At 36.9% G+C, this 14,909-nt stretch overlaps 1 pseudogene; it reads right to left on the bottom strand.

Moving 5' to 3' along the window:
- Positions 1-4,206: 4,206 nt before the first annotated feature.
- On the bottom strand, positions 4,207-5,169 carry LOC104158549 (annotated as a pseudogene).
- Positions 5,170-14,909: the final 9,740 nt, after the last annotated feature.

Genomic DNA, 14,909 nt, shown 5'->3' with positions numbered 1-14,909 from the left:
AGGAAGGGGTTAACAGAGAGTGTCTGCCATCCGCTTTAAGCAGTGGACCAGCCTTAAACAAGCGAAAAACAACAGATTCAAGCTATCCTATTACGATGGGAAGTGACTTTGTAAGATAGAAAAGGTGATCTTCTACACCTTAGTTTGCAGTTAATACAAAGCAAATCCTTTTCATTTTTCTTCTGTACATTAATAACTGCTGCCCTGCTTAAAAAATTCTGTTTATGCCCAGACAGAATCCCATTTCTGCAATCTGAAGTTCCTATACTTCACTTCCAGAGAACTTAATAATATCCTGTTTCTCAATGCAACCATGTTCTCTTAGCATTGTTTCTCTGAGGAGGAGGAAAATGCATGTCATTTTCTGGTGAAATACACTACCAAGAAATCTTCCCAGCTGAGCCACTCCAATGTAATATTGCATGCCGCACGAAGCTTTTAAATCCCATCATAGTCAATATTTCCAGAAATAAAATTCTACTGAGCTTACAGAGGTGATGTAAATCTAGATTTCATTTTGTTGTTCTCCATTAATTTTTTACACTTTCTTCTTTCCTTGTTTTCTGAGTTTCCGCTGATTAGCAGCCAACTTGTTTTTTCAGTACCTATGAGTTTCATGGAAAGGATGAATTTCACTTAGGTCAGTTATTGTTGTAATTTCTAATAATTAAAAATGAGTGAGTGTTCATTTAATTCACTAAATGTCTCCAGTTTCTCATTAGGCAGCCTCTGAGTTTGTCTTGATTTACATTATGAGTTAGAGATTTGTTTTTCAAAATGTTCAATTTTTAATTGCTGGCGTTTACATTCAAAGAGTGAAATCTTTGCAAAAATACTTGTTCCACTAAAATTAGTGGATAAATTCACTTTGGGGTTTCATCACGGAATATTTATCTGGTAGGTAATACAAGCCATGATTTGGCAACTTCAGCCTTTCTATGGAGTTGTCTGCATGTAGGATACACATGAACTCTTTTCAGCTAGCAGTATAATTGTTTACTCATCACTATTCATAGCAATATCACCTTTATGCTAGATAATATCACCTTTCTGTTAGAGGAGTATCAGAACTAGCCTTTTCTCTTTCAATATTGGAGTCAAATCTTTTGTCTTTATCTGGTTTATTTTGTTTGACTATGATTCATAGTCACAGATGGAATTTGTTGGACTGTCATAAATTAATGCCAAATTTCAGTTTATGTTATTGTGCCAGTTTATAAACTGTGGTGTTTGAGAAACAGATGCATGGCCCATTCAACTATTGACAGTAACATATGAATAAGGTCTGGATAGATAGCTGGCTTCAACTTGTCCAGCTAAATCTCTCCGTGAACATGAATCAGAGTCAACAGTCAACAGGAGATTTTCTTCAGGAATTACTAAGTAATTGATGAACTTAGTATTTGGCTCATGGGAACTGAGGGAAAGTTTTTAAGAGAGAGGTACTTTGGGGTGTTTCCCTTTGATCTTTACACAATCTACAAGGCCTGCTTGGGTGCTTTAAGCCAACAGCAGTGGAAAGCTTATATATGTGTCTCACAGATGCTTCAAAAGCTTCTGCCTTCTTTGTGTAAGAAACAGTAAGTGCTGAGGAACCAGCTTCAGCCATTTAGCCATGTTGAATTCAGCCTTGAAAGCAAATGTTTGTGAGCAGATACGAATGCTGGCACCTGAAATTCTAACTTGTTCCAGTTTTACAGGGAAATGGACTAATTGAGTAGGGGCAATTTTCCAAACCTCACCTCCCCAGGGGAAAGTTGTATTTCTTTACTCTGTTTTGCCATTATTTGAGTTAGACAGAAATACAATTTGTGGATTTCCTCAGTTACTTTGGCTAGACCAAGACTCTTCCAGATCAGCTGAAGGCTTGCTTGAAAATTAAGTATTACAGTTCTGCCTCCACATTCAGCAAGGTTCAACTCGTACACATCCAAGTAACAATTCAGATTTTCATATTAAGCCTAATATCCTACAACAAAGGTCACAATGCAGCAAATCATTCTTCTACATTTTCAGCGATTACTATTTAGACTGTTACAATGGATATTTCCTTGAACAAGCCTCAGTTCTCTCAGAGACTCTTCAGGCCTTGCCGTTGTACATTAAATTGACTGTTATTATTTTTACAGCGAATATCCTTGGTATTTGAAAGCCTGATATGTATGCTATTTGTCCTAAACAGTTTTATATAGTACTGAGATAAATAAGTGTAAGAGAATAATTATGACAGCAACTGCTGTAAAAGATCAGAAAACTGACAGAAAAAAGAACGAAAGGAGAAGGCAGTTCTGGCAGACAGTAGGGAATGTAAATATAAATATATTTGTAAGGCTCTGTAGGCAGCTGTTTCTTAAGGATATACTTAGATATGACACATTTCGTAAGCAGCAAGACATACAGTGAGCAGTTGCAAGCTAAAAAAGAAACTTCTGACCATTAGAATATTTTACATACCATGTGAACATTTGATTATTTGAATATAATGAGGAAGTGGTCAGTCAATTAATTTAGAAACATACCTGCTGGGAATTTCACACTTTAAAACCACTAATTTCCAGTTTTGATTTGAGGTCAAGCTGTTTGCATACTACGAAAAAGGAGTTTCCAAAGCCTGATTCATTGTTTTATTTCCGTCCTCAGCCTGCTTCTTGCTTGCTATTTGCATATCTTCATGTGGCTAGCCTAGGCTTTTATTGGTATTTGAGCAGTAGCTGAATACTATCTGAAAGTCTGCATTCACATAAGAACTATCTGTAGAAGAACAGAATAATTGAGTTTTGTCACACTTATATTTCTGTTTGAGAGGTTTCTTAGCAACTGGAATGTACATTTTCACACAGCACAAACAGTGATTGTCAGCAATATGTAAATTGCAGACTCAAATTTGAAAATTCCTGGTGAGCAGAAGTTCCAATACTTTCAAACATTCTGTTTTGACTTTGCTTGGATTTTTTTTAATTTTATTTTTTATATAGCAGTATGTTAAAACATTGCACATAATGTAGCATATGAAAATTAATATTGTCGTGTAATATGATTAAGATAATCCAATCATTAGAATTGAAATAACATAATTTTTAAAACTTAAAAAATTAAATCGATTTCTTTTTTCTATCTAGTAAACATATTTGTTGCATGGTTTCTTTCAGAAATGGTTTCTTTTAGACCAGACAATCTTTTCTGATGAAAAATTGTTTCCAACTAGTTCTACTTACAAATCAAAATGTAGACCTGAATAATTCTGTATTTTATTGTGAACAACTAGTTTAACTAGGTATTCTTTAGAATAATTTGGTATAATTATGCTTGAATTGACAGGTTTGCCGAAGCTAAATGCCTTGGAGAAAAATTAAATGAAGTGAGAAATAAAATAAGTGAGTACATTTTAACTTCATTTTACCTTTTAGCTGATGAAATCACAGCATTCAGAGGATATGGGAATAGAGTCTAGTTTCTAAAGGAAAAGAGTCAATGCATTACTAAGATTTCCAATAAGGTAAATTGTTCGCTGGTGATAGGAGTAATAATTTTATGTACCAGTTTTGATTATTTCAAATACCATAATGTGAAAAACAGTTTCCTTCTTTACTTGACGGGATGTCTGAAATTTACCAGAAGAAGTTAAGGTATTAACGCTGAGCTTTCTGAATTTTATTTTGGGATAAAATGATCCCAAAACATCATCTCAAATTGTGATGTCCATGGATTAAGTATTGTATTTATCTATAAATTTATATAGCTTCTGATAAAAGAAGGTTTCGTTGTTGAATTACCCCTCTGCATTTCCTTTGTACAGATTAATTAGAGCAATTCTGAGGAGTGCCTCAGCTTGGTGGGGGTTTTCATCATTTTTTGCTTATGTTTGCTCAGCTTCCAGTTTCAGATTGTTCAAAGCCAAAAATCACTGATAGATACATTCAACCCTTCTGATCCTCCTAGAGCCTTTGATATGTTCCTAGTTGATTTCTGAGTTCTGTTGATTCCAAGCCTGTAGCTTCTTTCCTAAAAATTTGCTATACAGGATCTCTGTCAGATGTGAAACACAGTTTTGTCCTCTATCCCTGAAGTCCTTGGGGATCAGATCTGTGTCCTCTTGTATGCACACATTCAGATGAACCAAGTCTCTTCAAGCTTCCAGATACAGACTGTGAGGGACTAGATTTAAAGGTAATCTGGCATCCAGGTCCAGTGGTGTAGACCTTGCTCTCAGTTTCTATCTCCTTCCTCTTTGGGTGCATAGTCATGGACAATGAAGTCATTATCATCACTTCTTATAACAGCAATTGACCTCTGGGAAAGCACAGAAACCTTATGGCACTCCTGACAAGTGCTCTGTACTTTCACCATAAACATTTTTATATTCTCTGTGGTCATGAATGGTAGCTACAGCCAGATTCCCCTCCCAATCACCTTCAGGTACACCACAAGTCCCTCAGAGATATTATGCAGTGTGTTTAAAGTTATGCATGAGGAAAGCCTCAGCCATGTTGGCACTGTGTTTTCAAACCCCAGCACAAAGGATATTTGGAAGGGATCCAGAACCAGAGACATCAGGTGCTGAGCCCTGCTACAGCAGTGTTCTGAACACTGGGTTACTTCTATAAGACGTGACACTTGAATCAATTTGCCTTATCTTGGTAGGCTCATTTGTCTCCCTCAGACTGGCCAGAATGTAAATGTCAGTACAGAACTTAGGCATGGATATCCATAGCTTGGCCCACACAAGTGGAATTTCAATATCTGTCTTGCAACTAGGAGTCTCTCCAGTGTCCACATAACTCACTTAAATCCTGCCAAGCAGGCTTTTTCCCCTGGTAAGCTTGGAAAAGCAGGTTAAACCTGCTGTGGAGGACAATGCCAAGTAACAGGAAGCATCTCCATGGTGAATAATGCCTGCAGCTTTTGGGCAGCGGTGTGCACAGATGTGAACACGAACCATCACATCAGGATACAACTTCTTTTTCTCTGCTGCTGTCTTGGAATCCAAATTGTCCTGATTTACTTCTGTCTTCTAGATTGACTTGTCTATGATAAGCCCAAGAGATTTCTTGGCCTAAATGAGGTACAGCCAAAGTCAGCACTGACTGTCAAACTTCTTTCTCTTGATGAAGTTGAAATCCATTTTGGAGCACACACAGTGAACACCAGTAATAAGCAGCCACACACAAGCTCATCTCTCTCAGTGCCTGGGGCTGCGACTGTGTTGCTTGAAGACAGGAGCCTAGCAGCCACCTTACATACACCTTAGACCTGTTGTAAATGTCTTAGAGGGAGAACAAATGTTTGGAGGGTATGGGAGACAGCACAAGAAGCGTTGGGACACATGCCTGTCCTGAAGGTACCACTTGTAGTGTCATGCTGGGACAAGACTTCTGTGGTCTGTAAGTCCCTTGAGATTTGCAGGAGTCTTCTGTGGCAGTCCTCAGAAATAATGTAGCAAAGCAATGTAGATGTAGCCTCTCAAGACCCTTTCCATGGATCCCAGCAAAATCTAAAAGAAATCCTTGATTTGGACTGAATTGCTGCGGGTTTTTCCCCAGTAAGTTAGGCAAAACTTCTGATCGCTATAGTGCAGTAGAGCATGGATTTTGATGCAATTAAAAGCACCTGTTTTAAAATTTGGTTTTGGTTAAATTCTTCAGTGTTAGAAGTGAAACAGTGAAGTATATTTGGGGAATATGAAGGATACAAAAATCTGAGTGCATATTCATATGTATATGTAAACTAAAAAACCAAACTGATCCCTTGAACAAAACAAGCAGCTGTATAAGAAATCACTAGTATTGTGCTGAACTTGACAATTCTTATGTGCCTCCTAAAGAAAATTGTAATAGCTTGTAGTCCACATGAATATTGAAAAGCTCCTTTAAGAATCAAACTAGAAATGTCTCCATAGTTCTGAGAAAAATTGCATAAAATTACACATTTTCATTTTGTTTTGGTATACAAAGTTTAGTTATAAGTAAAGTGTTTTCAAATTGAAAATTAATTCCAGTACTCTCCATTTTTTTTTATTTTGGTAGTAAAATGGAAAAATAGTATTTTCATTTAGTTCATACTATAACCCTGCTGTATAAGGAAGAGATTCCGTCCATGTTGTAACCTTTTATAGCTATCCGTATGCTGATATATGCAGATTATGCAGGTGTACACTACTTTGTGGATGGTTTTTAAACACTGATGTCTGAGGCTTGAGAGTGATCATGTTGTACCGTCTTTCCTTCAATTCTTTCTGAGTAACTTTATGCAGCATGTGAAAATGAGCACTCTGGTTAATACAAATACTGTATTTCATTCATCTGTCCTTTTCTCCTGTCCAGCCTTCTTTTGATCATAGTTGTTAATAAATCTACTTATTAGTACCTCTCTAACAATTATTAAATCTTTGCATCCAGTATGACACTTTCTGGCTTATTCAGCTTAGTCAATGCCAGTTTATGTAATTTAGCAGCCTGAAACAATTTTTCAGTTAAATCTGTCTCATCATAGCATACATACTCAGAAGACCATTAAAGATGCCAAGTAAGGTTACTAACCTGCCAAATTTTTACTGAAGACGTGGTAGGAGAAATAAGAGTCATCTGCGGCCTGCAACTAGATCTTTAATTTACTTTTATTGTTGTTTCGGTTTCCTTAAGCATTCCTGGCTGTCTTGTTGTGCACAATCAAGAACAGATCCCATCAATATCAGTTTCTGCTATTACTAATCTACACTTAATAGTATAAAACTATGCACCACAGAAGCCATAGAGCCCATTTCATGCAGTCTGATTGTATTCTGAGATAGTGACAGCAGTTGGCTGTAACTTTTATGTCATAAATACCCTTTCATTCTGATTTTGGAAATATTAGTGTTTTGCAGTGAAAAGTACACAAAATACTCCAACCACTTCTCAATTACACTAACATTTCAAAAACATCAGAAAGTTAGGGCTTGAAAAAGAAATTTGCAGTAAGATTTTCATGGCAGGCTTTTGCTGATGTTATTACTTGCATAAAAAGATTAAGGAAAACAATATCTAGATGTAAGCTGGAGTTTAAGTGTAGAGTGACTATCATATCAGAAACAAGACATTGTGGCTAGCATGCCTCTTTGCTACTATACCACATATTCCTGGATTCTATCTCCTTTTATATTTAATAGCACTGCAGAGAATGCAGAGATTATTAATTATTTTTATGGAAAATAATACATATGTCTTAGATTTTTCATTATGCTTACTTTTCACAATGACCTCCTAGAAAAAAGAAGGTGAACTTTATTGTGGGATGAAAATTGTCTTTTTCTGATACTGAAAAAAAGAAAAAAGAAAAAGAGGGAAGTGTTTCTAAGCCGGGTCATTTTAGTGATCTTGTTTACTGCATTATCACATAAATCTCTATATAGGCACAAATAAAAGAGCAGAGGGTTTTGGTGCAAGCATTGAGGGGCACTTCTTTTTGAAAGTCAGTATACTACAGAAATACACTGTATACTCAATATACTACCATGTAAAGGCAGAGAAACGAAGTATGGATTTTGAACATGTGGACATGTCTGGATTGGTTTGAGTGAACTATTCAGAATTGTTTACATATGACTAGAGAATGACTAGACTTTAAAAGACAAATACAGAAAACCAACATAAGTAAAACTGGAAAGAAATAAACTGAGAGGTCAGAGAACTAGTGAGAACTCTGTAACCAGCATAGGAGAAGTGGAAAGTGGGCCAGCATTGACATACAAGTAAACTTTTGCCTTTCTAGTCCAACATGAAGAACTTTAAAAATATGTATTTCACTGGCTAAAAAAAGAGATTTATTTTCTTGTGAAAAAACATGCTGTGCCACTGCAAGTGTTTTGTATTGTATCATTGCCAAAGAGTTAGGGTCTCTAACAAGAGCTATAGATCCTTTTGGTATTACCAAAAAAGAATTAGTGAAGAAAATGTGATGCTGAAACCAAGGATTTGATTTCAGAATAGTGAAGGTATAGAATTTCTTCTTGCAAAAAACTTAGTGATTGTGCCTAGCACATTGAGACGGGTCAGCCTTGGCTGACTGCCAGGAGCCTATCCAGCTGCTCTCTCACTCCTCTTCCTCAGCAGAAGAGGGGGAGAAAGTAAGAAGAAAAAGCTCATCGGTCGAGATAAAGATGGGGAGGTCATTTACCAGTTACCATCACAGGCAAAATAGAATCAAGTTGGAGAAAATTAATTTAATTTATTGCCAATTAAAACAGAGCTGGATGGTAAGAAACAAAGACAAATCATCAGAAGTTAAAACTTCTCTCCTTATCAGGGTTAGCAGGAGTTTTATTTCTAGGACACTGTTAACAGCAAGGTGGTTTTACACCATTACCAAGAACATTCTTTGTGAAAGCATTCTGACAGTAAGACAAAGTCTACATCTGAACAAACTGCAAAGCATTAAATAACAACAAAAAGGCACAACTGCTACTACATTGATCATACAGCAAGTTAGACTTCAGGGAATTAAAAGTACTGTTTCCAGTGTAAATTAAACAGATATATTCATTCAGAATTTAGTGACTAAAAAAGTTGCCTATATACAAGGATGTGCTACGTGTTAGATGTATTTAAGATTAGTAAAGATTTCCAGTTCATCCCTACAAATGTCTATTTTGGGGTATTTATACCACTATTAGATTTAGTTTTTTCCAAAAGGAAAAAAGCATACTAAATGGTATTTAATGCCCAAAGGGAAGCAGCTGTTGTTTTTAGTCTGTCCAGAAATCAGCTAATATTATGATTGAAGCTGGGAGAGGAAGGGCAAACTCATATGGGAGTAATAATTGTGTGAGGAAACAGGCACTCTCGGAATGAAAAAGGGTAGGTGGGTGGATTATGTGCACATGATGTTCATGATGCAACTATACCCACAGGAATGCTGAGCTGTTGTACTGCTCTGCCTCATTTCAAGCTTTGATTTTAGTGCACAAGATCATAGGATACCAAAGCCAATTATAATCTTTAGTGAGGGCATGTCCTAGTATTGCAAAGCAAGATTATTGGTGAGTCTTCATTTAATTTGCTTGCAAATATTCAAATAATTTTCCTTATGTATCACAGTTAATGGAGTGCTACACTGAAATGGTGAGGACTGGAGGAGAATGAGCACATCGCGGTGCTCAAGGATAATATTGACTCTGATTCACTGCCTTGTACCTCACACTTATTTCTGTGAAGGCGAAGTTGATGTTAAACCTAATCAGAACCTAAATAATGTAAAACCTGAATTTATAATCACCCTTTTCTCTATGTGCAAGACTCTATGTACATATACATAAAAAATTATTTTGTTATGGTCACTCTACCTCCCCATGGAGATAAGCCAAGTTGACCTACTTTTAAACTCCAAAGTAAGAATATTTTGTGCAAGGTTTTTCTTTATACCTGCAAAACTTTATGAAGGGAACTGATAGTAACCTTTTTGCATAGATAAGAAATGAAATAAGATGAAGTGATATTTTTCAGACAGAGGTGGTCTGAGAGGATTCTGTTGGCTATGTTGTGTATCTACATTGTTTTAGCTTCACATGCAGGCAATAAATTACTTTGAAAAAGGAAAATCAGTTAGTTAAGAACTAGAATCCCAAGGATGATATTAAGAATGTTATGCATATTTTAGGTCATGATTATGTGGACTGAAAGAACTGAGGGAAGTGATGCAGAAGCAAAAAAGCATTTTTAAAACTTTTGCTGAAGAAGTATATGTACTTAGCAAGGATAGAATTTTTCTGTTGAAGAAAAATTCCATGCTTTATATGGAACCTAAATGAAATGAAAATGCTGCGATGATTTGCTATATGAAAAAAAATTCATCAACATCAACATGTTGCTTTCTTAAAGCTCAGTACTATTGGTAGCATTATCTATTGATTTTATATTAATATAAACGTTCTGAGTCAGAGACGTTAGCTTATTGGACATTGTTTCAACCATGAATGAAGTGAGGCTATAATAACGGAGAAATTTATGTGCTTTGAAATGCATTCCATTCTTCAGTGTAATATTCCAAGATACGTATTCTTTTATGGAAATAAACATTGAGACTTCATAGCTGCTGATTAGTATAATTCACTGTTCTAGTTCAATTCCAGAACGTATCAAGTATTTATGGAGACATATCTGATGTATGTGCTCAGTGAATTTTACTGGAAATGACTAGTGCAGAAGAAAAATGGCAAGACTGGGTTTAAAAAGGGATTGAGAAACTCCAAGAAAGGTTACATTCCACAGGCAAATCTGGTTCAAATGAGATGCAAACAACTCATAAATAAATGAATTCAGTATGCAGATTTAATGAACTGATAACTCAATAATATCATTCCATAGCATTTCATTCTTCAGGTAGCTTAGTATGAATTGCTGTTCTCAGCAGAGATTTTTAAAGTCCATGGACCTTGAAACCTTGAAATCCTCACTAAAGAACTCCAGCTGAGGTCAGTTTGAGTTCTAGTTGTGTGAGGATTGAAAAGAAAACTCTGAAAAGATTTCTGCATAGAGCTTTATTGTCGGTTTAGTTGATACAGGGCAATAAGCATTAGATATATTAGTAATTGTCTTAAACAGAGAAATAATATCAGTTATATTGTGTAATATATTGCAATATAGTCCAAGTTTGAGATCTCTAAAGCTGCCTCCTTGAACTGCATTCATAATTTCACCAAGCTTTAAAACACTGAGGCTGCTCAACCGCCTTCTGATGTTGAGAGCAACCTGTTGTTGTGCGTTTAGCCAGTCACTTTAGGACTGTTCCCTATTTAAAAGGTGGTTACCTTTAAATATTTTCTCATTCCTCATCTTCTGGAATGATACGGTTCCCTATTTAAAAGGTGGTTACCTTTAAGTGTTTTCTCATTCCTCGTCTTTGGGAATGATACAACTGGTATGATGTGGTGTTTCAAGCGCTTTTTCTTATTTGACAAGCAAGTGTTTCACCCTATGGAAGTGTTGTATGCTACCCTTAAACATTACACAGTTCTGTGTCACAAGAGACATAACTTGCAAGAACAGCAAGAGAATTTGCTATTTGCTATTTATCTTGTTCTTTGACCAGGATCTGTTCTTGGTGTAGAAAGCTCCCTGAGAACCAAGCATTAACATATGTGTCAATGCTTGGCATTAAAAAACTAAGGGTCTCCCATTTCCTTCACAGACAGAAATCTGAGCAGTGTGGTGACTCTAACATGCTCAGGAGATGCTTAGTATGTGCAACTGGGCACTACTCGTGCAGCACATGCTGCGCAACCCATCCAGCACATTCTGCAGGTGTCAAACGAATTGTGTGTGCCCAGATGACTTCTACAAAGCCTGCTCAGTGTCACTCTGCAGGCATTCTGCATGTACAATGACTTACGTGTCCAGGATTTCTGGCTACCTGGCAGCTGCTACCCTAGCTGGACTGCTCGGTACCTGAGAAATTCCAGAGGAACAGCCGAAGCAACCATCTAGAACAAGCTGAAACGGTAGTTTACCATGAGAAGTAGGAGATTTGGCAAGTACACATCAGTGTAGACTGGAAGCTCTCTGAAAAAAAGACCCTGCTGCTTCACCACTTCTGTTCCAGCACTGGGATATATACAAAAAAAAAGGCCCGATATTCTTAGTCTCCACTGATTTCTTCTCTCCTGGGAAGCTGCCTGCATGTTGCAGATGTCCTCTGCCGCTTAACAGAGACTCAGTCTTGATCTCAGGACACAAGTTGTGTCAGAGAAAGGAACACAAGTAGTATTTCTGCTGTACTTAATCTCGAGTGTGTAACTATGCTGTCTACTCCTGAAGGATGTCACTTATGACTAACGTAACAAAGCACATAAGCTCTACAAAACCTGCAGCCGTCTGTGAGAAAAACAGAAGAGAAAACAGGCCATGGGGACAAACAGTCCTCCAGATGTAATTTCCCAGATGGGATGTTATTCAATGTGGCCCAGTGCCTAGAAGCCCCAGTCTGTTTCTGATCTCCAGGTCAGTTTCAAAGCAGTTTTGTAATAAAGGAGGCATGTTTATGTGTCCACCAAAAATAGCAGTAGCTGTTAAAGCTGAAGCCATTCAGCATGGCTGACACAGTCTTCAGATTCTTTCTCCTTATTTTCTTGGCCCAATTGTTTTGAAACCTAATGCTGAAAAAACATAGTTCCTATGGGTGTTTGTTTTGGATAAATATCTAATCATCGTGCCATTATGATTGCAGTTTTGGAATCTATTTTTTAAATGTTACATTTTAATTTTTGCACTCATGGAATTGAAAACACAGAAAAACAACTGAGTTTCTGCAGATTTTATTTTCTTAACCACCTTGTCACCATCTGCAGCTTGTCCTTTGTTAGAAATGTGATTTACTTTGCTTTGCAGGATGCTACATCTTTCTGTTTGATTACAACTCCTTCAATTTTAACTTATTTCCCTCTTTCCATAGTGAAATATAACTTACTTTCAACCTGATTCCATTAAGGTTCATTTTCTACTGATGCCCAACTCACTTCGGGCATGATTCCCAGTTTAGCCAGGGATCTGTAGAGCACAATATAAAAATACTGTGATCTCTCACAGCATCTTTCATAAGAACTCTCTCAAGTTGCTGTAAGGCAGGATAGATGTCAAACATTTCACACAGACCTGGCAGATACCTACAAAATGTAACGAGTTGCTACCATCTTGGGACAGACTATGATGAAAGTTTCCACAACATATTTTCTTGTTCCGGAAGCAACCAGTTGGCTCATAATATAAAGCAGAGAGTGGCAGGAATATATTTTTCTTTCTTGCTAGCAGTTCACTGAAAGGTTCATGTTAACGATTTTTTTGTTTCTTCACGGTGTTCATAGTGAGTCAGAGTAATCAATTAACTGCCTTGTTTGTAATCAATAGATCATATTTTTTATTTACATGAGAATTTTTGCTTAGAATCTCAGAAGTCTCTGCAGTGTGAGCAAGGCTCACATTGTGTTGGAGTAGTGCAGTCACATTTACTTAGTGTAATTCTTAATACTCTATGATTAAGTAACGAAAAAACAAAGTAATACTTTTAGCTGAATGAGAGTCCCAAGAAAACTGATAGTAAGATGTGCAAACAAGGAGGAAAAACAGATGAGAATATAAACTCTATTATAATAGCCTGTAAAGCATTACTGTCCCTTTCTGAAATCCAGAGAGACAATCCGTCTTTGCTATACTTACTGTAGGCAATGTAAACATTATAGATCTAACTCTTGTCTCACTTCAGAGGTACACCTAGATTGATGGCTGCTGTAACAGAGCTGTCTGTGCTGCTACTGCTCCAGCGCAGGTCATGCTTGGGCAATTGTCAGAGAAGACAGAAGGACAGATGTCATTGCTCCGTCTCTGTCAGTCCTTAGGTGGCACAGGATTTGCCTTCCCTGCTCAGAGATGAGACTGACAAGAGAACCAGGCAGCCCTAGCAGCTTTCTGGCAGCCTTTGTCCTTTTTCTGCTCCTCCCTATAAGAAGAGGATACCATCTTCGGTAACATAAAATCATCTTTGCAGCAGGACTCAAGAAACTTATTTTGGAAGGTACAAGTCTTTTGGCTTCAGGGGGCAATGCATATGTTTATGCCAATGCTAAATATTGCCCATTGTTTCAGAGTAGCTTACATATGTTTGTTTTTACTTTCAAACAATAGGCAATGCCCCTGTGAGACAGTGCATAGGCTGAATGGGCCCTTAGAATGAGAAAACACGATTTGTCAAATGACTTATTCAGAAAATACCAAACTGAATGAATTCATTTGAACAACTCTATTATGCTCCCCTGATGCGCTATTCTTTAAACAGAGGAACCTTATTAGTGTAACAGTCACTCCAGGCCTAAGATGTTCATGTTTTCTTTGGATCTGTGTTGGGATCTACATATGTAGGAAACATTTTCATTTTCTAATTATTACAAATGTTCTGTTCTTTAGAAAGAAGTGTTTTCAGGGGAAAAAGTTATGCTCAGGAGGAAACCAAGTAAACACTTTTTACTTAAGGTTTTCACTAGAGTAACTAAAGCAAGCTCATTGGATTTAATCAAGCTATGAACTGCTATGACTGTAAACTTGGAAAAGTACCTCTCAGTGACAGATTTTCTGCTTGTAGGCTGTCTACGGGCTGAAAACGGGTAGTTGTTGCTGGATTGTTACACTGCATTTTGCTGTTTTATTAGGCTAATAAGGTCTTAAGTCAGACTATTAAATTTGCTCTTTTAAAGAAAAGATGCTGGATGATAGTTAAAGTTATATTATAGGGGTTTTTTTAAAATCCTAGAGTCTTTTGTACAAAAAGTTTTCCTTGATCACATCTGTCTTTAGTACTGGATGGCCTGAGATTTTATGAGTGAAGAATCAAACCTCCAAACTCTAGGGAAGTAGACCTTAGCTTATTCAGAGTAGCACTGTCAAAGAACGATACCCCTTCATGAGCACAGAAATAGAAATTTGGTTTTCATAAGATCTTGTGGTTCATTTACACATCTGGACAGCATTCTTGCAGACTTGCAGTATAGGCATACATACTTACATGTACTGAAATACAACTGCTGTTTTTTTCTAATCAAACTAGTTCCTAAATCATGTAGGACTAGTGATGTCACCACAGATGGTTGTGAATGTTCCAGAAGGAGTGCAATCAACAGAGAATAGCTGTGTTATGAAGATGGTCTCATGTACTTTAGTTAAGGCTGAGGGAAGATGTCTGTTCAGAGCTGATGACATCATTTTGCCAGGTATATAGAATCAGGTTGCATTTTTAATTGCAGAGCGATTCAAGAAGCAGACTTAGGCTTACCCACAACAGTAAATATGCACTGTATCTTTACAGGAAGGTATTTTAGATTTTACTGGGATGCTAATATGTGTCTAACACTCAAAAAGCCATTTCTCAAAGGCTTTTTTTATAAATATATATTT

This window comes from Cariama cristata, unplaced genomic scaffold (assembly GCF_000690535.1).
Source record: "Cariama cristata isolate BGI_N322 unplaced genomic scaffold, ASM69053v1 scaffold32532, whole genome shotgun sequence".
Taxonomy (NCBI): domain Eukaryota; kingdom Metazoa; phylum Chordata; class Aves; order Cariamiformes; family Cariamidae; genus Cariama; species Cariama cristata.
Note: the sequence above shows the minus strand (reverse complement) of the source record. Positions and strands in the feature narration are given on the sequence as shown.